At 43.3% G+C, this 22608-nt stretch overlaps 1 protein-coding gene across 9 annotated transcripts in view; it reads left to right on the top strand.

The window, feature by feature from the left end:
* Positions 1 to 22608, top strand: part of bru3 (CUGBP Elav-like family member bruno 3) — a 590175-nt gene that overhangs the window by 12678 nt on the left and 554889 nt on the right. Inside the window, exon 1 of one of the 9 annotated variants that reach the window (XM_034323659.2) lies at positions 1195 to 1397. The exons of the other annotated variants lie outside the window; for them this stretch is intronic. The gene's annotated coding sequence lies outside the window, so the exon portion shown is untranslated. Of the gene's footprint in view, positions 1 to 1194; positions 1398 to 22608 lie in introns of those variants that run through there. 9 annotated transcript variants of the gene reach the window in all.

The raw sequence follows: 22608 nt of genomic DNA, 5'->3' as shown, positions 1-22608 counted from the left end.
GCGCGAAACGCTCGCTCGCGAGACCACCTCCGCGTGGTGGGCTCGTGACGTCAGCTATCCTCAGTGTGCGGAGAGCGACCGCAGTGTACACCATCTCCACGTTTTGGCGAAGAAGGCAGCAGCATCGTTGCCTCTGCGAACGAGTTTACTTCAACGTCCTACCGATCAGCTGGTATAGCCGAGCGGTTAGGGATAATTAGCCGGCCGTTAATTATCCTAAGATTCGACGAGTATAACATTCGTCAACGATAGTGGAAGGGACGATCAAACGTGACCACGAGGCTGATACAGTGATAAACTCGAGCGCGGCTGGTGACGGTCGTGTGCTCTTGGCGAGAATAAACGGGACAGTCGGGAATAATCGCGCGGGTGATGAACCAAGTGGATCGTCACCTTGGTCGGCAAGGTGACGAATTCATTTCTTGATGAGTACGAGCACGACTAGAAGGAGCACGGTCGGTAGCCACGCGGTCGACGCTCTCACCGGCGGTACCAGCATCTCCGAAGGGGCTGACACCTAGCACGAGGAGCGTCTGCTGCGGAGCTAGCGGAGGCACCATCCCCAACGGACTATCCTCCCTTCTCTGCTGATAGTGCTGTTATTGTTGTTGTTGTTGTTATTTGATAATTTCGTGATACACGTGCCCTGGTGTTCCGAGTACTTAACCGCGCGTCGGTGTGTCCTCAGATTGTGCGTTTAACGGATACATTGATATTACACCAACGATCGTTGTTCCAGTATAAAGTGTCTGATGGTGTTGTATGGTTACCAAGAGAGCGTGATCATCAGACGAGGGAGACAATTTTTTCAACGCTTTATGGATTTCGTTTGATCGCGCTGATCATCTGCGCGAAATCGACGTCACGTGGATTCGGATCCGATCGTTGCTTGCTCACGTGGTCGGCAGACTCGTACCGGCGGCGCTCCGCTAGCGGATGTTCCTCGCGTTCCTCTCGATTACGCGCGATCTTGTTGCAAAATTACCGATCATCACGGTGCTTGTTGAATATTTATTGATGTTGCACAGCGATAACGCGACGTTGTACGCGGTCGACGAGTGTTCGATTGAGTGACCGAAGAGAAGACGATTGGAAAACGATACCCTCTCCGTCCTGCTGTCGAGAATCGTGACACGCGTGGATCATTTTCATGTCGCGGATAGGAGAAGAGGGATGACGGTGCATCGTCGTTGTACTGCGGACGTTGTGCTGTCGAAGAATAGCCGTGAACTGTGAGGACGATCGTCAGTGGTTGGTACGAGGTAGGAGAATCTCGTGGTTGCTCGCGATTCGTCGTAGGATCACTCGCATCCGCAAGCACGCGGAATCAAGCGGCAGCGTGGAGCGCTCGGGGATCGCGTGGCCGCGCGCCGCGGACCTCTACATTTATCAACCAGGTACACGAATTTTCTCATAGGGAACACATGCTCGAACAGCTGATTATCAATCGCGTTAACCTTTCCTCCGGAAAGTTTAATTTTCCTGAAAATTGCTGTTTCAATACCATTTTAAACACCGTAGCACCGTGCGAGTATTATGAAAAAATGTGATTCGTTTCATCGTTCATGAAAAAATTCATAAACGACGTAGGCCGGAGCGGTTCTCACATTCGCCAGTTCGCTGGAATTTGATTTTTTATAGCCGTAATAAGACGGCGACGCGAACTTTCCAAAAAGACGGGAAAGAACTTGCCGCGGTATGTCGAGCCATTCTTCAGTGCCTAAGCTGCGAGCTCTCTTCGCATCGCGGCTGCATTCCTCCGCTACTACCGGGTCCCCCGAGCATATTCCAAGTATGCTCAATAGGATTCATATCCGGTGACAAAGGGCGTGCTATTTTTCCGTTACGTCGCGTGTGCCCATCGTTTTCCTACCGAGCGCATCTTGCGAAAGTTAGCAAGCTATCTCATGCTATGAAGAATACAAATATTCTGACGTTCAGACGGATATTAGTCGCGGGGCTTTTGGAATTTTACTGACTGTTAAGTGATTGGATATACGAAGAGATTTGTCTTTGACATCTTCTTGTAACACGCTCCTCCATATTTACAGCGATAATCGTACGTAAGTTAACTTTGACTGTGTTTTTCGAAAGAGAATTTTGGAAAGAGTACAAAAATACCAAGTTCTATCGATTCTATTTCAGCTTGAAATTCGTGGAAAGTTTGTTTTGATCGGTGAAAATTTCACGTAATCGTAGAACCAGAAAGATATCTACCTTTCTGATAAAAGTTCGAAATTGCAGAGAAAGAGTTACCATTATCCGTGTCAATTCTTCGACGTGGAGAAAGTATCTCGTCTTTCGTTTTTTTAAATGTTGCCAAAAATCGTATGTTTATGATTGCGTGGCGGCAAATTATTTCGCACGAAGTGGTGTTAGCGGTTATAGGAGGAATCAAATGAATCGTAGAGTAAGGCGATTAAATTTTTGCGTCTTCGTGGTCGCGGCTGCTGTAGCCCGTGCCACTTGAGTTTTGGTTTTGGCAGCGCTTCCAAGAGTGTTTCCCCCTTGTATTTGCAATCGAGGCAGGTTACAGCCTGACCCGAATCCTTAAGCCAGACCACGGTCACGGGATGCCCCGACGAGCAGGCACGTAGTAACCTACACGCCAGGCTGTGCCAGGAGCGTCTTCCTACCTCTCTCTTTATTCCTTTCTTTTCCTCAGGCTCTTGCCTAAAACTTTTCCCCTAGCCTTTGGCTTTTGCGAGGATAGAGAAGCTCGATATAGCGGCGCAGGGGATCCGATATTATACGAGTCGAAACAATATTTGTTATCCACGTCGGATGTAGGAAAGAAGTCCCGGAACAAAGATTCCGCCGACTGCAACTTTCCACTGACAGCAACCAAAATTTTCTGCTAGTTTCTTTCGAGAGGGAGAGGCAAGGTTTTATTGAAAAACACCGGTCTTCCAATAATCAAAATATCGCAGAAACTTGAAGGAAGAAGGTTGTGTACAGTGGAATCGAAATATTTTCTTATGCCTGGGGCGAGAAATTATAAGGGTTGATGTTATGCACGATTTACTTAATATTTTCAATATTAATATTTGCGTTGCAAATCGCCAAGTGGCTTTTTAATAATAGGAAATTTTAATAATAGGAACTAGACACTGTTTGTTCTTTTAAGAGAAAGCTAGCGTGCTGGTAGAACGAGGACATTATCCTATTTTCGCGTTGCCTCTCCAGCAGAGAATTCAGAGAACCTCTACGATGGTTCTTTTTTATTTTAATGAATTCCCGTGTAACACCTCGGGGGTTCCTTAGTATTCGGGACGCATTTCGAGGCACGATGTTGGTAAAGAGTCGCACTTGTTGGCGTCCAGGGACAGGAGGATGTTGGACGTGGGACGCGGAGGAGCCGGCGTAGAATCGGTGGTGGTAGCAGGGTGAGGATCGCACTCAGAGGGATACTGGAAAGCGAAGCGAGCTCACGGTGGTCAGTTCGGACAGTCCCCTGGGAGATTTCTGGACCGCAGTCCTAAATCAGGTTTCATTCCCTCGGCGAGTCTCCGCCACCTCAACCCCGTCCGCTTTGTCGAAGCTGGTTGCGATATACTGAACAAAGCGAACGAACAGCTAGGTACAATTCCTTTTTTCTACGCCGACCGGCAATTTTCTCCTACGTGCCGGATAGCATCGAGCGAGCAGCCGGAAAATAACCCGAAATGAGAAAATACTCTAACAGCATGAGGTACACGTTTCGACGGGATGAGACGGGTTAGGGGAAAAAAGGGAGGCTGGTAAATTCGTGCCGTTCTAGTTCAATTTTTCGAAATCGACCGCCAGCAGGATGGGAAGATTGTCGCTCGAACGGGCTGCACCGATGTCTGTCGTGCTATCATATCGCGTGTGAACGTGCTAAGTCGAAGGTAACGAGTCGACGATAGGGGAACCAGCCCGAAGGGGACGATCGTTCGACCGAGAGATCTGCACTAGGCACATGCATTATCGTAAACGATATCGCCCTCGGCCAGACGCTGCTTACACACACACATACTTACACCCTTTACACGGTTCGAAGTGTGTGTGCAAGGTGAGACACCGGCACACTTCGCTCTTTACGTGATACGACATGGCATACGAAAGAAGTTAGGCGTTTTGTCACCAAGTCCTGTGCAAACAACCTGGCTGGCGCCTTTCAGTCTTATCCACCAACGCCGGGAATGACTAGGGATCCTCTACATATTTATAATCCCAGCATCGCTTCGTGTCATAAATTGTGCACGCCGCTACTACTATACCCCTTTTTTTCTTTCCACGTGCAATTTTTAAAGTTCCGCTCTTCGTTTCGCGCATATTTTAATATGCATATTGTTCGCTACCTTCGACCAATAGCGATATTCCTGGTATTCTTGCTGGAAAAAATTCTCGCGCGATTGCTGCGACGAATGAGACGTTGTTCTTAGCCTGAGAAATTATACATTGGAGGTGTCTTTGCTTTCGGAAATAATTGAAGGGTTTGGTGCAATTTTTCTGAATTTTACAGGTGTATTTAACCTTAGATCTAAATGATCCTTATGGTGTTTCTGGTGTAGCTTTTAACCCTTAACCCAATTTTAATTATTTTTAATTTTGTACTTCATATTATTTTCATTTTATTTTATCAAATTATATATTTAACTTCAACTGTTCAAGGGTTAAAAACTTACGCTATATTTATAAATATAGCCACTGCAAATTTGATCAGTGAATACCATCAAGTTTTCCTGAAAATGTTAATTGAAATTTATGAAAAATAGCACCCTCTGTAATCGCTTGGCTCCAACTGGTAGAAGGGAATTTATGAAGGGTGAATGTTGGCAACTTGAGCAAAGTCACCCCTCTCTGTACCTGTCTTATCTCAGTGTGTTTCGCAAATCTACACAAAACGACGATTCTCTGCTCGTAGCTGAGAAATACCAACTTATATTTCGCGTAGACAATTTGAAAGTCACCGTTGTCTTTGCGTCCGGAACATTATAAAAAGAGTATATGCAACTCGATGGCGACCTATACTCGTAACGGCCATAAACATAGATCAAACTCAACAATGGGCGGCCGGTAAACGTATTGACATTTTATACTTCCCACGAACGCTGACTGGTTGCCTTCGCAACCGCGCTGGAGCGTTACTCAAACTGCAATACAAGGAACAAACTGCAGGATACACCGATTTCTTCGCGATTCACCGCACGACGAAATGCCAATGGACGTGAACGATACCGGGGGAATGTTTATGTATCGATCGGGAAATGGCAATTTAATCGCCTTTCACGGTGGTGAGAAAAAATTTTCCTGCTTCTTATCGGGACGCTGCTGGTGGAATTTAAATTATCTTACAGTTCCAGGAATAATTTCCAGTGGAACACCTGGTCTCATGGTAATTTAAATATGCGATGCAGTAATAGCCTCTTCGAAAATATGTCAAGTCATTTCATACGTAATTATGATATTACTAATTAATTAATTAGTTTCAATTTTAATTTTGCAAGGAAATCATTTTTTGAGCACACTTTATTCTCTTTCATCATTTTGAAAACAATCTTTTTATAAATGTTAAACACAGAGAATTATTTGCATGCTGAAATTAAATTGAGTTAATTGGAAGAAACTAGGAAATTCATAAACGTGGTAGGAAATAAGGTAGATATTTTATATGATTGTCAAATAAATAAAAGGGTAACGGAAGTCTTTGGGTCGAGGGAAAAGGAAGTCTAGAACTAGGAGGTTGTTAACCTGATTCTAAAGCGTATAGCTGATATTGGATTAATACGGTGAAAGTCCTCGGAGAGAACTCCCCTCTGAATTGTGTTACCGGAACAGCGACGTCTGAACGTAACGCCTCGTTCCACTTAGCTGGGTGCGTCGCTACAGCAAGTAGATACGGTCTGTGTATAGCCAGACGTGACGTGTCGTTCGAGCACGTTGCGCCTTTATTATTGTCTTCCGTTCTCACTCTTTACATTACTTTCTGCGCTCGCATACTATAAATTGAATATTAGATATAAACGATTTCAAATATTCCCATTCTATTGCTTCTTTATTATAAAAATATTTTCGCTTCTTTTATCACTTTATATTCCATTCAACGTGTTATTTTTAAAAATTAATGGATAGTACTTTTAAAACGTGATTAATTATGGTTTATTAATCACTCCCAAAATTGTAAGTTTGTGTTTGTATAAAAGGTGATTTATCATAATTTCACAATGAAACTTCTTTTTTATAATACTGTTTTAATTAACTTTACTCCATTATCCGTGCTTGTACTTTTTTATGTTAAATTGGATCTACAATTTTATCTCTTTTATCCAAAACATCTGTTTTTTTTATGAAAGATCTGAGAGACATTTTTAAAATTCAACTCAGGAGGCATTAAACGTATCTCACTTTGCAAATTACGAACTCCCGAAAACAAAGCCTCGGATAAACAAAATTTCCATTCTACATTTTCCATTTATTTTCGAACAGGGAATCACCTGTTATTTTAGTACCAATGAGAAAACCTACGTATTTATCGCGGTCACGTGCACCGGTTAATTTATGTTGGGCTTCAGGTGTAGCTTTATTTCGCTGGTAACCTTAATTTCAAAGCAACTAGATTAGCCGGCGTTATCAAAATAGTAAATTTAATCGCGTGACGTTTCTTTCGAAAAATTTGTACACGAATACATTGCTTATCAACCCGTTGGTTAACAATTATTCTCTTTAAACGATTATAAACGTTTTGTTGCTTGTAGTAAAAGAATTTATAGGTAGTTAGAAAAACTTTGCTACATTTCCAGAGGGTCTAAAACAACTTAGTTAATATCATAAATCTACCATTTAAAATAATGTTCTTTTAAAGCAAATGAATTTCAAATGCAAAAATTAGGGAATTTCTGAATTACCAGTTAGTTTCAATCGTAAGATGAGTACGTACATCAGAGATTATTGAAGTCACGCTACCTGCTAAAATTTTGATTCACATTCACGTCGCGTCGCTTGATAATTCACCGGTCTCAGGGTTGTTGTCGATCGAAAACGATTCGATACGGGTATCTTTTGCGCTATCTATTCGTGCCGAGACGAGAACGACTTCTAATACCTTCTTTTCCACTCTTTCTCGCATATTGCTTCGTATCGTATTTATTGCCTCAACGGGGGAATTCTCGTGGCAGGTATTGTATTTTGTTATTCGCGTGACGATATTGCATATCACGGGGATGTTTCGAGGAGGGTAGAAGAAAGCAAAGGCGATAGAGAATGCAAAGAGGGAAAGAAAGAAGGGCGAAAAAGGGGGTGGTGAAAGTTTCAAGCCCGCAGACAGAACTGCGAGAGCTCACGCTCTCACACATCAAAAGCAATTTATACGATTATATGCATGGCGCCTTCGATGCACCTTAATCAAATAAGCTGTGCCACGCCGACGACGCTGGAAAATGGCGAGAGACATTGAAGATGCTTTGAATAGTGCCACTTTGAAACGCACCCCCGTGGAAAATTTTCTCTCGCTTGATTCGATGTTATACATATACAACGAGACAAACAGATTGCACGTCGCTCGTGCACACTGCCGATCGTATAAAGTGCTCCGATCTGCGAATTTCCACGAGGAAACTCTGATCCTTCAGCTAACACGAAAAGAATCTCTATATTCGTGAAATTTTATATCTTGAGGTCTTGCGATCGTCTTCGAATCGTATAGAGGAAAGGGTACGAATATGGGATACCAATTTTAATTTTAGTTGTAGAGATTCTCAGAATAATCATAAATAGAAAAATCAATCAAAATTTAGGTAATTTAGACTTTATCTATAAAACTTTTAAATGATTTGATAAAATTAAAAGTATTTTACACTTTTCATCGGATAAAGATGAAAATCGAAATCTTTTTATACAACTCGGAAATATAGATTCCATAATTTATTATAATTTCTGGTTCAGAGTTTACGTAGGATTTGATCGGTGTATTTGATGTATGCGATCAAACAAGTAAATTCCCGACGATATTTATCACGAGCAGCGTTTCAGCTGAAAAAGTGGCTGGTAATAGAGGAACGTTTCACGCCGCGCCAGTCCTTCAGCCGTTCACGTCAGATTCGTTTACGCTGGCCGGGGAAATGTTTCCAAATACCGCAACTTGGAATAGGCCAGCACCGAGGCTGGAAACAGTGCCAAAATCTCAAGAGAAACGCGCTCCTCCGTTCTCGTCTGCTCTTGGCTGTGCCGTATCCAGCCTTTCCTACCATCCCTCGACTCCCTTTCGCTTTGTTATGTTAATTGTTTCAAACTCGGGGCATCATAGCTACGTTTATTTTCCATTCTCGTCGCCTTTCTCGCCTCCGCGGCCTCTGCACCGTCGTATCCTTCGAGCGCAAGCTTGCCGAAAGTTTCCTTTTAACCTTGCCTCTCGTCGCCTACAGGTTTCACTGTTTAATTAAAAGTATCGAAGGCAATCGAACGTTGCCTCGCGACAATCGGTGCAGAGAACAAAGAAAAGAAGTATTACCGTAGGATTCGTGACCCTTTTCCGAGCCGCCCTTTCGGCAACCTTTTCATCGACTGACTTTCCACCCCGTTTACCAGCTCTCTCGACATCGGGCCGGCGTTCGCGACGACGGCGCCTCGTATATTTTAAAGGCAGCCCGCCGGAATGCAGTCAAAACTGTTATTACGGTTTTAATTAAACGAAAATTATATAATTTCGTACATTTTTGATGCGAGCCGGAGCGCGACACGCTGATGTATCTCTGGTGTAGAGATGATGAAAATTCGAGCGGGTGGAAAGTGGATAAGAGAACGGGTACATTGCGGGCTGGGGGCGTATTATGAAAAGAAACTCCTTCAGATATATTTCTTGTCGATTTTAATGAAATAGACGGAATGATGTGATATATAAGTAAAAATGAAAAAATTAAATTTCCAGCTTATGCTCGCATTCATTCTCGTCACGCTTACGAGTCCTCTTCATTTACGCCAGAAATTTCAACGTTACCCCAACGTTCTCCGTTTCGAGTATTATAAAACAAGCATTCCTCCGGGGATTTCAGTCGCTAACTTCTGCCAACTTCTCTCCAACTTTCGTGTTCTCGAAATTCCTGTTTCTATTTCTTTTTTTTCCTTCTTTTTTTTTTATTTCTACCTCTGAAGGATTGCGGTTTAATCGGTGCGCAGGAAAGCCGCGTCTCATCTTCACGCTTGAAATTTCCATCTGCCGCGTAAATGATGCCGTCGAGAGTCGAGAAACCGATGAATTTTTAAGCGGTCCGCTTTCGTTTCCTGTATGGCGTTGGCGCGGGCAACGATAAATACACGTCAACGTACACCGAGCCGGTGTATCCGTCGGTGAATAATTCCGTGCCTGAGGTCGACGATGATTCGATGAATTTAAAATTTGAGGATCGCGCGTGCGGCCAGGCAGGGCCGAAAATTTAATAACGTTAAGGGCGGTATGCAGGCCGCCTGTATATTACAAGCGTCAAGTTGGCAGCAGATCTTTCATCTTTAAATGGCCATGCCCCGATACGTCTTCGCGCGTACTTACACAGGCATACATAGAAGGAATCTCTTACGCGTGGTATGCGAACTACGGCCGGTATTTATGTTGCGGCGATAAATTCAAACGACGTCTCAAAATGAGGTTAGAAATACGCGAGACTGCTTTCTCATGCATACCGCTTTCTTCTTTTTTTTTCCTTTCGCCCACTGGAAATATGCTCGCGATCATTTTCTCGACTCCGACCCAACAGCCGGTCCTTTCCGTTGTAAATTGTTGAATTTCCGTTTGGATCTTTATAATTGATATGTACCCTGGCAGTATGAATCATTATTTTTCTCCGCGAGCGATTAAGGGTCGTAGCATAAAGTTCGTTTTTCAACTCTCCCTTGGTACCTTTGTGTGACAAATGCGTTCCATTTCCAGCCGCTCTCGGACAGAAGGCCGATTCCTTTTAACGGAACGAAACACATATTTCTTCGCTTGCAAATAATTTTCTTGATACATACTGAACGTTCGCTGGCGCACGGAGTCATCGAGTAGATATATGGACAAATAAACTTCGCTTCAGGGTGGGAAATTCAAGGAAATACGACTATTCATCTTTCTCCTTTGCATAACAGTTTGACCTATTAATAACGACTTCACAGATTACGAATAATAGATGGAAAATAAATCGGTTAGTAAAACGCAGAAGCTCGTTCAGCCTGGCTCGTCTTGTTAATCCGTATCGCGGCTTCTTGGACGAAATTGTGCCTTAATTTGAAAGCCCCGTAACGCGGCAGAGAAGGTTTGGTAAGGCGTGGGTGTTCGGTCAGTCGGTTTTCCTGGTCTTCCATGGGAATCTCCTTTCATCCTTGTATACTCTCCTCCTTTCTCCAGTTACCGGTCTCTCGTTCTTCACAGCGAAAGCAAGCAACTCCTTTGGCCTCTCCTGTAAAGGGTGACCGCAGGATCTCGGGCTCTAGCTATCGACGTTGCTTCGCTTAGGTACAGAAGGGTAAAGGAAGGCAAGGGGTGCTCCATATCCTGGTGTTGAGTTACGTACGGGGCTGGCTACCAGCAAAGATGTCAGCACGGCATAATATTATCCTAGATAGCCTCCAGTTCGGAATTTACTCCGAGATACATAAGCTCGCGGGTTGCTAACACCGGCGCTACTTCGACCTGGAAATTGCTCATCCAAATTACGCCACGATACTCGACCAAATCTGCTTACAATCGCTTTCCAACGAAACGTTTCGGGCCCTGCATTGCAAAGCTCCGTGAATGAATGAGCATTCAGAGAAGACGTACCTTTAAAAGGGTCGTTACTTCGAACTATACCTCGATTTGGGTCGTTTTAGTTCAACTTTGCCGGCACACATATGTAGACGCGCGAGTTTCGCAACTTATAAAATAAAAAAAGGAAAAATTATGGAAGGTAGAGGATCTCGAGGGTGATAATTTTTAAGATACTATTAGTTACGGATGAAGTATGATAAATGTTGAATTTGTTCCACTTTCGAGCAGAAATTTTAATCATAAAAGCAATGTTTCAAGCAGAGGAATTTCTTGCACCAAGAGAACGGTACCGCTGTTATATTGTGGCATTCTTGGACGTGATATTCAACCCTTGAATTCTCTCCAAAACTAGTACTCTTAACTTTTTGCTAACACCGTGAGTTCGAAACCACGAATGTTCAAAGGAATTTTTATATATGGATGTAACTCGTCCTTAAATCTCTTAATAGAACAACAGTAATTCACTTATGAATCCATAATTGAATTTTTCAATATAAAATCAAATACAAATTATATTCAATCTCGAATGAAGAAAAGAAATCCAGCTGCAATGGAACAACAAAAACCCTTCCATTTGCGTTTAACTAAATTCCAATATATTCAATCGAGTCCAACAAAAAAGCAAACGGTGTGAACAAGAAAAAGGTACCACGATTATTTCATATAAAGACACGAATGTACGTGTGGATTGTATCGAACGCGTCGGCCGGAAGTCGAGCGGAATTCGTCGCGACATAGAAACGTAAGACGGCGGGATAAAAGCGGGGATTATTGGAAGGTGAGAATGCGGGTTTGTTTCGGGGCAACGTGTCGTGTGCAAAGGTCTGTAGGGCGTATTATCTCACCCACAGTTCAATAGGCTGGATCGAAACAAAGGGACCCACCAAGCAAAATAATGCGAACGTTCAGGGACCAGGAACTAACCGAGGAAAGAGGGATCTTCGCGTGCGAGTGTGTGCACAAGGTCCTCTGGCTGTTGGTACACCTTCGAACGTGTGTTGGTAAAGTTTGGTCAGTGTGAGTGGAAAATGAGGAGGACTACGTGAGGGTGGTACCCACGAGGAGTGGAAACAATGGAGGAAATAAAATAAAGCTTTGAACGAGGATAGGGAAGAATCGCACGAGAGAGAGAGAGAACAGGTCAGGGCAGACCGTTTTCGTTCAAGATCAAGTGAGAAAGTAGAGAGAGAGTTATGAGAGAAGGATAGGTTCTTTAGGGGGAAAAGGAGAAATGGAATGTGGCACGTTTGTTACTTTTTTCGACACTGTGGAATTGTATTTATTAGACTATTGCATATCGGATGCGTGTCACGAAGGGTATAAAATATTGCAAATTGGAGAGTAATAAAGAGGAATCTTATCGATCCGTATATTTTAATCTGGATTATTTCATTAAAAGCCTTGCAATTATAAATTTAGATAATTAGAAAATAGACTTGTGGTATCAAAAATGAAAAATTGATAAGTTCTTCATTTTCAGATGAGAGAAATTTCAATATAAAATATTTGTAAGATTACAAATTTTAAAGAAGGGTTTCTGTAGTCATTTTTCTGTTTTCAAACTTTAGCTTCGAATTGACACGTCGTATTCCCTGCTCTCTGATAATTTTCTGTCACCAAATCACAATTGACCTTTTGATACGCGACTGGCTAACATGTTAATAGGCAAAACGTGTTACGATAACTGTATCGGTTTAAGCGCACGACTTCTTTCCGAAATGAAACAGGATTGTTGGGCCACGGAAGTGATTTGTTATTTAAAAAAACGCTACTCACGAATGTAGACGGTAAGCGGCTGGAAGTGGCGAACACGGTTTACGTGCCGTAACGCTTCGCTTTCAATTCCACTTTCAAACTTTTCCAGCCACCGCGGCGTGTTCAAACAAACGCTATCAGAGACCGCCTATTTGTTTCTCGGCGAGACACGACATTCGTGCGGCATGTTTTAATGCGGCAAGAAGATATTCCTAGACACGCATATGCCTCCGACTTCGTTACGGTGAATGATGCTATATCCACGACGGTTACCACCTCACGAATTAACAGCCCTGGGTATTTATAATAGAATTCACTTACTACCGGTTCACGATCGCGTAGCTACCACCGTTTTCCGAGCAAATAGATTCCAACGGGGTCGACTCGCTGCAATTAGTTGCTTCTCGTTTTGCTCCCGTTTCAAATTATGCGTCCAACGTAAAATGTTATTAAGATCGCGCGATATCTCGTAGTAGCTAATAGCGCGAAATCTACCTGTACGGTTAAGTGTGTTCCCCTTACCGAAGACACGCGCCGGGCATGTTTAATAACCAGTATTTGCTAAAATGTTGAAAAATATGTATTTAGTCGATCTTAATTTCAGCTTAATTTCAATACGAGTAACAAAGTTGTTTCATGGGTGAATAAGTTCCTAGCAATGGGATCTTTTTTAAAGTTTATTTATTTAAAATATTATTTTTATTATCCATAATTTTAGGTATCAAGAATTTATAATAAAGTGACATAGCAGTTAACTTTATATGCCAAATCTCTGTTCAATTTCAAATGTCATTTTTTTACATTGTCAACAAAGCACTATTGCTTTTGACCCAGTTATCGTTGAATCAATATAGACAACTGAAATTTTTATCAGATTCTCAACATATCTACCTTTGTAAATATTGAATTCACTATCAAACGAGATACGCACAGAAAAAGTTTTTATTTTAGTTTTCATAGATCGTGTAAATTCAAACAATTTCAACTGTTTCAAGAGCCTTTGAAATAGAAAAGATTTCGTGTCATTTTATTTTTAGGATTTAACGAGTTTTCATCATTCTGATTTGCATATGTTTTGATAGGAAAAAATAGGAAACACGGGTTAAAATAAGGGAAGAAGGGAGTCAGGGTAAATAGGAAGGACACATGGAACTAAATCCGGCCGTCGACCCCTGTTACTCATAAGCCACCCCTCTTTCTCCCTTGCTCACGTCACCGGCATAACCAGCCTTGGCTCCGATCAATCTGGTGTCCGTTCAGCCATCGCCCTCCCTTGATTTCGCTGGGTACAATCCTGCATGGGGCTACGATGTGGTCCACTCGTATATCAACGTGTCTTGTCTTAACGGTGCGACGGTTGCTTGTCAAAATCGGTAATCCCTGAGCATCACTCGTGGATGCTTAACGAGAAGTCGACATGAATCATTGGGATCAGCAAAGTCGGCTCCAGACCGCGAGATTGTTTGAGGGCTCCAAGAGATTCTCGATTCTCTATGGTCAGCGTATGTAATTACTAGCTGAGTGCTGGTTCAAGTGTCGGATTTATGGTAATTTCTGGTAGAATTTTATTACCGCGACGCTAGAATACCAAGGATGCTGTGCACTGTTCTGATATTTTAAGATTCTAAGCTTTTCAAATTCCAAGATTCTACGATCCTAGAGATCTAAATTTTTAGAATTCCAACGTCCTAAAATTCAAAATTCTAAAATTTTAGCTTTAGAATATTCTAAAATAAAAAAAAGATCATAGTTATGCCAATGGCTATGGATTAGAAATTGCAAGATTAGATAAATTTAGAAGTTTCAATTCAATTAATTCAAGTACAAGAAATGTGTTTCCTATCGTATGAAAGAAGTCTACCATCACTTACCATAAATATTCCACCGAATCGTTTCCAGAGTCATATTTATAGCCTCTGTGTTCAATTTAAAGTTGATGCAATAATGTTCGAGGAATATAGAGAGCACAGCATGGTTGCTATGTTTCTTTTCTCTACTCGTTCATGCTTCTCTTCGATTTTTCCACATTCACCGAGGATAAAGTGTAAAAATGTGAAGTAACCATTTTCGTAGCGATCTCGAGGGAAAAGTTGCGAACAGTAGATGGTGAAATAAATATCCTGGCCTGAAAATGGGTAAAAGTTCAAAAATATCCAGCTGCTTGGTGTCGTAGTCTCGGCCGTTCTTATCTAGGCTGAACCTACATTTACGATTGAATCGTGAATTTCTTCGATCGAAACGGTATCATCTACCACTTTTCAGGTGACGTTTGGAATAGGGTATCTACACTTTCGTACATCCAATTTCGTAGAAAAGAATCAAATGGAGGTCATGTACGCGTTTGTATTCGTTCGTGAATTCGGGGAACAGTAAATTTCTACGCTTTGATGACTCCCGTCCCTTCTCATTGCCGGTTGTGAATTTATTTCGACTGAATGAAATATTAGTCGCGAAATCTATCTGATGCCGTTACTTGACGGAGCAGAAAATCGGTATGATCATAATTTATCAATTTCCTGATTGTAATCATTGACCGTACATTTTACAATATCGGAAAAATTCGAAAGTCACTGATCCTTGTGTTGATGAACATTATAAAATTCTACAAATATTATGCGTGAGTTGAATAAAATCAATGTTGATTATAAAAATTAAAAAAAGAAAAGAATTCATGATTAATGCAATTCATCTGATCTATAAAAAAAAGTAACATTATTTAAGAAAAATAAGCTTTCTCGTCAAAAGTTATTATATCGGTCGATGAAAGATATCAGAATACCCCATTAGCACTTCATTAAACCGCGTTTCATACGTAAACGAAATTTGTCGCTCCGTTTACCAAAAGGTTCTTACCGTAACTCGTAGCCGGTATAGTCGACGTGTAGCAACAGATTTTCGATGCCGATCGCTACCTGGAAAGCCACAGATCCGGCACGGTCTCACAGATACGGCCACGCCCTACTCGCCGACACGATAGCGCGATTTCATACGCGTTTGAAGTTGGTTTGAGGCCAGACCGATGTCGGGAAAGGTTGGCAGGCCAGCCAGCCCTGGCCTGCCGCAGTCGGCCGTCCGTGCTCGGCAGTACGCTTTTTGGCGAGCGACCGGACAGAAATGTTGTTTAGCTTGATTGAACTTTCAGCGCGGGGGTCCACTCTCAAAGCGCACTGCTTGCCGCCCCTGTTCACCCTTTTCCCTTCATCTCATTCTCTCTCTCTCTGTACATCAACGTTTCTCTCTTCCCCTCGCTCTTCTTCACTTTCTATCTTTTTCCCTCGCCCGTTGAATCTTGCACACTTCTGTCCCTTTGCCACCGCTTTTCGAAACGGAAAGCTCGAGCGTACACATCGGCCGCTTCTTGGCTTTGCCGTGTGCGCCCGTTTCAACGGCCCGTGCCCGATACCTGCACGATTTATTCTAATAACGCGAAGAATCCTGACCAAGCGCTCGGAACGAGGAGCACTCGTACGCTTTCAGCAGATCGTTTCAATCTGAATCGAAATGACACAAACGTTCTCGATAAATTGAACCGAGTAATAATGATAATGAGATAGGATCGTTTTTAAGGTCGCTCGAGGAATGGTAGATGGAATTTGAGGTGTGTTTAATGGGAAAAGGAAGGAGCCATACTCTGATCTGATGTTTTCCATGGGCAATAGGAATTCCACTTGCTTTCTATTTTGGGAGAACCTAGATTTTTTCGAAGAGCCTAAGTTGCCTAAGAATACCTAGAAGTTTATATTGCGCACAGGTTTCAAGACAGTTTCAAAAATCAAAGCCAATGTCAGCCCTAAAGAGTTAAAGCGTACAGAATAAACGACTGCAGCCAAGCGACATCTTATCGTTTCTTAGCTCTGATCTACGTTATCCTATAATGAAAGCTCAGATAGCGAGGATACCGGTATTCTTTTCTTCGTCACGTAGCGGCTGGTAGACCACGATGCTCTCGAATTTCGTACGCGTGGACTGCATGCTTTATGCGTACAATGAAACGAGCCTCGTCAGCATGAAAGACGACGTACTCTGAATATTCCGGTGGAAATTCTTTAAGATTCACGTGCGCCAAGATACCGAGGACAAATATCATCTTATTATATAGGTTAGCCGTTATTCGCCGCGAGGCAGGAAGGGTGGTTTCCCTCTCGCAATCAGAAGGAACTTCATCGGTTTATCCTGGCGCGCAGACGATGGTATCCTTCGTTCTGAATGCTATTTATCTCGGAGCAAACCACGCGACCGTCCGCCTCTTCATGGGTGTGCGTTAACGCAAACGGAACGAGAAGCGGCTCGCCAAGATCAACGGCATTCATATTGAACGAGGCGCAGGTCGTGAATATTCATGCCACCGTGTAGGGGCGAACGTCGCCGCGGGCTGGAGGCAAAGAGGAGACAGAGGGGAATAGACGAACTTAGTTCCCCGTACGGAAGGGCAAAACGCGCCTTAATGCCTCGGTGATGTGAGCAAAACACGTAGTGCGGTTTCTACCCACACGCCGCCGCATCGTTTCGCCTCGTATAACCCCGTGTACTGGGTGTCCGATAACCTTTCGTCCCTGCCTCATCTTTGCACCGTGAAACGCTTGTTCTAAAGCTCCTACTGGCTAATTGATATTTACCCTTTGTAATGGTATTCATCGTTTCCTTACTTCTACCTTTTCTCCGATGTGTTACGCGATTCCCAAGGAACAGCATATTCGAACAGAAAATTCTTTTTTCTTTAAATTTTCTCGTACCAGACACTTGAAATTTTCAATAATAAAAATAGCGACAATTCCAGTATTGCGCCTCGAATCTTTCACGTTGCTGGAAGCAATTTTGCCGGGAGAACTGGGAAGTTTTCAGTTAAACCGTGGCCTCAGATTTATTGGAGGGACTGGACAGTGAAGGCTGAGGATTATTGGGCCTCCCTTTACAACATACGTACGTGAAGCGTGCATACACGTTCCCGTTGTAGAGGGCTAAAATTATCTATTGATTTTGAATGGGTGGCCACCATGGCGGATTAGGCTGACCAGCAGGTTGCGGTGATTGAGGCTGTGTCTGGCCTTCTGCCCCAGCCGTCCGCCAGCTTTATCATGCTCTCCTACCATTGGCGTGGAACACGTGTAATCAGCCGCCGATCAGCCAAACATGAGGGCCAAGCCCGCCGCATATTATTTTGCGGTCAGCCACGGCTTACGAGCAGACGCGAAAAATTGATGGCCCGATGAGACTCCAGCTGGAAGAGAACATCGGCGAGCGATCGAATATCGCGAGGGAGAAGAAGAAGAAGAAAAAAAAAGAAAACTTCGGCCTTTCGGAGCTCGAGTTAGATTAAGTTGGAAACATATGGATACCCTCGTATGGAACTTCCTTACACGCGAGCGCTTTAATCAAAACCTTTATCGAGTGAAACTTGGGCTCTTTCGAAAGCGATCGCGAAGCAAACTTGCAACCGTGGAACGGCAACTTGCCACCGTTAATCGAGATCAAGCCGATCGGATAAGGGTACGTTGAAGCGAGTACAGACTCGTATGATGTTCCACTGAAATATTTAAACGAGCTTCTATATTTTATATTCTTCTGAATTTAAACGTTTGCGGAAAATTTAGTTAGATCAGGTCGTAATTGATTTATCCGACGCAAAATTACAATTTTAAAACGAAATGAGAATAACACGCGTCGCTTTAATTAACAACGATCGCGACGATGCGCTGTAACCCAAAATAGTTTGCTCTGAAACCGAGCAGCAAGGGATGAGAAAGGGGACGAACAGAAGGAAGGAAGGATACGGTAGACCGCAAGAGACGAAATTATTGGACGAAAGTGCGATCGGTCTGCAAGTTTACGACGCACACCGCACACGTAAGATAAACCTACCCCTTCCAAACACCGTGGTGGAGAACCGTCCGCTGATTTATCGAGCAAATTAAAGAACTTTCCAAGCGGCATTCCTAACCTTTCCTGTCCTCGTTCTGCAAAGTGGCTCTAATTAAAAGACCATAAAGAGTCAGCTAGTGGCGCATAACAGTGGCGGGTGCTCACGTGCGAGAAACGTAGCAGGAAAGTGGGGGGGGGTATGGTCGAAGGGGGGTGTATGGAGTGTCTGGGAAAGCACGACCGCTCCTTTCATGTCCGTTGGTTGCTGTAACAGGCATAGGGGTTGGAGGGGTTGGTTAAGGATGGACGGGGTGGAATCGTGGGAATGATAGAAGCCGCGGGGGCGGGGGTGGGTGGCGGCACGGAGGTGGCGAACGAGGGAACGAGTGCAGCAAGTTGAGCCGGTTGTGCACGGTAACTCGCTTCCCTAATTATTTCTACCTCGGTTTGCGAGTAACGGCTATATAACGGGATTCCATTGTTTAACTGTTAATTTTTGCGGCGTGCGACCATCGTGGCCGTCTAACAGTCGAGGCACGCGAGCCACGCCGACGATTCAACTGTTCCCTCTGTCCTCTTTACTCCCCTTTCAACCGCCTACGCCAGTCGCAATTATTTGCCTCCACCTCCTTTTCAGAGAACTCTATCGTTTGCGACGAGCCGCTCTTGAATCTGTTATGAGACCATCCACCGGCGAATACTTTCTCTGTCGAAGGTGCAGCTAGTAGAAACTTAGCTTATACGGATGAACGGTACGCGTTGCCTCGTCTACGGAATACTTTATCAGAAAGGGATATAAAGGATTCAGGTGTTCTTGAACGGTGTCTAAACCAGACGAAATCTGGATTTATTCAAAGGAACTTTGTACGTGTATAAACAGTAAGCTTGAGATTCAAGTTAAAAGTGGGTGGTCGACGTGTTATAATAATTAGATGAAAGATTTAGTCTTATAATAATAAGGCTTCCAGCCTCGAGTCAGCTGATAGGATTAATCGAACATACAAACAAATGAATTTACTAATTTAATTAAAATAGTACATCATTGCCTAACACTTAACCCTTGAATAGCAAAGTCTGGGTCAATTAAGGTTCAAACTTACGGAAAGTGAATATTTAAGCCTCAAATGGCGCATCATAGAGAAAGCCCCAATTTTAATTTAATTTTGTATTTCATATTCCTTTAAAAATTATTTTTCTAATATATAATTTTTAAACAAAATAGAATATACTTGGAAGAATTATTTTGAAAAGAAAAGTGTAAAATTTAGAAAATGAAAACAATATGAAGCATAAAATTAAATTAAAATTAGGGCTCTCTGCATGGTCCGCCGTTCAAGGGTTGAATATTTTCAAATTAAGCTTATGTGACGTTTCACTTTGTGTAGTAATGTATGACCATACCGATGAAAGGAATGGAATGCTCGTTTTCTAAGGGCGAATGTTTATACGCAAGTGGAGGGAGATCTATTGTTGGTCGTCAGATCCATCAGCCATCGTAGCTTGTATAGTTAGGGACGCACAGTACTGACGTATCAGGAACTAGAGCACATATGTCCACACTGTGTTCCACAATACACATGCCGAGTTAGAGAGTGAGAAGGCATCGTGAATGTTACTTGTTACCTGACCAAGGAAACACGCTCGTCCTTGTCGCACTTCGTGTCTGTACCTTGGATGTCCTTCCTGTTCTGATATATCTAGCTTTAACGTCAAAACGACGGATTTCAAGCTCCTTATTCTAAATTACAAAATTTATTATACTACTCTAGTCGGAATGAAAATTATAGGAGAAATGTGTTACATTCCATAATTCTGAAAATTTATTTTACCAAACGTGTAATTTCCATTGCCATCGTTGTAACTATCAAGTAATTCGAAGCACTATGTAACAGAAGTAGTATCTTCAACAATTTTTCCCTCTTTAAGCAAGAAACTTCGCGAATTACCTGTTACAAGGGTGTTAAATATCAGCCCGACGTTCCTTTGAAATAAGACATCCGAGTCGCGGGTATCTCGAGATGCTGCAAACCAGAAACGCGGGTACGGTAACGGGATCCTGCAAAGGGGATCGTGGCGTCGGTACGCGTAAACATTCCCGTGGATAGCGTAAATTCAGCGGCGTTTTTAGGCTAAAATATCCGATGCTTTCCTCTTTAACAAGAAAACCAGGCTGTACAGAGGCGGGAAAGGAGAGGCGTTCTTTCGGTCGTCCATGTCCCGTAGGGTAGGTTGCTGCCGCGTATACCTACTGACTCTCTCTCCTGTTGGAGGGTAACGGAAGACGGAACGAGATGAAACAGCTACGGGATGGGACGAGGCGTGTTGGTTCGAATAAGAGACAGATCTATAGCAGCGAGTCACGGGGGATGAGAGAGGAGAAAGCAAGTACAAGCAAGCAAGGCAGGCAGGCAGGCTGGCAGGCAGGCAGGCAGGCAAGCAGGCAGGCAACAGCGAAACGTTACCTATAGTAGTAGGCCGTGGCTGTATTGATCAAGACGAGGCGGGACGGCGGAGCCTCCTACGCCTCTATTTCCGTTGTTGCCCCTGTTCTTGCCTCCTCGCGCCTTCGAGAAAACCCTCGGTTCCTTCGACCCTTTCTTCTTCCATGGCCGCCTTCGGTTTTTTTTTCGGTTCCCTTCCCCGCCACCAGAACCTTGGAGGTTTCTGCAGCTACGAGCAAATCACCACCATCGCCGGCAACACCAACACCATCATTCCCATCTCGAACGCGAGACGCGGCAACCTTCCATCGTGGGATCGTCGGAAGCCGCATCGGGTTCCAGGGATCCACTCATTTTCGGATCCTCTCCCCCGCGGCGCTTGGCACCGACTCGGATTACCGGGTTCTTACTTTTCCTTTGCTTTCCTTTTCCCCTCCCTCCCCCTCTCGTTGCTCCTTTATTTCCTCTTTAATGCTACCGCGTAACGTCCTTTCCACCGCGTTCAATTGAAACTTGCCTTATCAGAAATAACACTTATCGGTCAGCGTTAAATTGGGATTCCTGTTCGGTACAGAGCCCACAGATAATTCCTCGTTTCTCAAGAACGCCTATCTTTAGAGTCCCGAAAGCAAGGAAATTATTCAGCTGCTGTTGTAGGTAATATCGAATGTAAAGTATAACCATGACCGACAAAGTATCGAAGAATTCTTTTGTGGGTGGGAAGTGCAAAACCGTTCGGTTAGACGCGAAGGAAGGTAATACGCATAACCGTGGCACAGAGAAGCTGTATAGAGTGAATAACTGGTAGTCGGGCAGACGGAGTCGGGGACTATTTTACGCTCAGCTGCTCCATCATATCTCATTTTTCCTTGGGCTTTTTCGCTTTCCCGAGATCTGGTAACCGCGAAGGATTCGACTATATCTAACCCCGTGCCGAGTCTCCTTAATACGAACCCTCGGCCGACGGTTGCCTCGTGATATTTTTCCTTTCTTTTGAACGGATTCTAACTGTGAACAATGATAATAGATTTGAAAGAGGTTCTGTTATCTCGTTCTTAAGATATTATTCTATGCTTTGTTCCCCTTCAGAATGATATAATCAGAAAGAAGGTAGTTTTGAAGTGACGAGCAAAAAATATGTAGGTACAATAAAATTCTGTTCTACTTCATTCTCGAGGGAATCCGTTTTAATTGTAGAATGAACTGTTACTTTGTTTCCTTTCTTTTTTAATTACATGGTCGTTGAATTCTGCGGTTCTTTTAAAACACTTTTCAAAATTGTATTAAATACCAGATTAATTCTAGCAGAAGGAAATTCATTTCTGTAGTTGCTCATAAGTCTCTTAAAATAATCTCCAAATTAGTTATCTTTATTATCAGCGATAAATAGAGGTGATTTTCAATCTTTTGCAAACTTGAACCGTTACCCGAAATAGAGGATAGTTTCGTTTACGTAGCACACAGGATTTAACAAGTAACGACGTTATCGTTAATGTCATCCGTCGCGGAATAGGAACACTCGGTTCGGTCCAATTTTTCCCTGGAAGCCAGGAGAAATTTTGTTATCTCGGTCGATGTCGCGCGACCGACCAGAGATGAGGAAAACCTGTACATAGAACATCCACCTACACACACAGAGAGTACGAACAGCATCAGGGGTGCGAACGAACGAGTTTACGTTTCACCCGTTGCGGATCGAGTAAATGTAGGGAAAGATGAGGGATTGCGGTTTCCAGGGCTGGACAGAGGGTGACGGGACCGAATGGTAGGTGGAAGATCGGCGCGGAGTGACGAAGAGGTAGAGAGGGGGAT

Source organism: Osmia lignaria, chromosome 11 (assembly GCF_051020975.1).
Source record: "Osmia lignaria lignaria isolate PbOS001 chromosome 11, iyOsmLign1, whole genome shotgun sequence".
Classification (NCBI taxonomy): Eukaryota; Metazoa; Arthropoda; class Insecta; order Hymenoptera; family Megachilidae; genus Osmia; species Osmia lignaria.
This window is presented reverse-complemented; position numbering and strand designations above follow the sequence as displayed.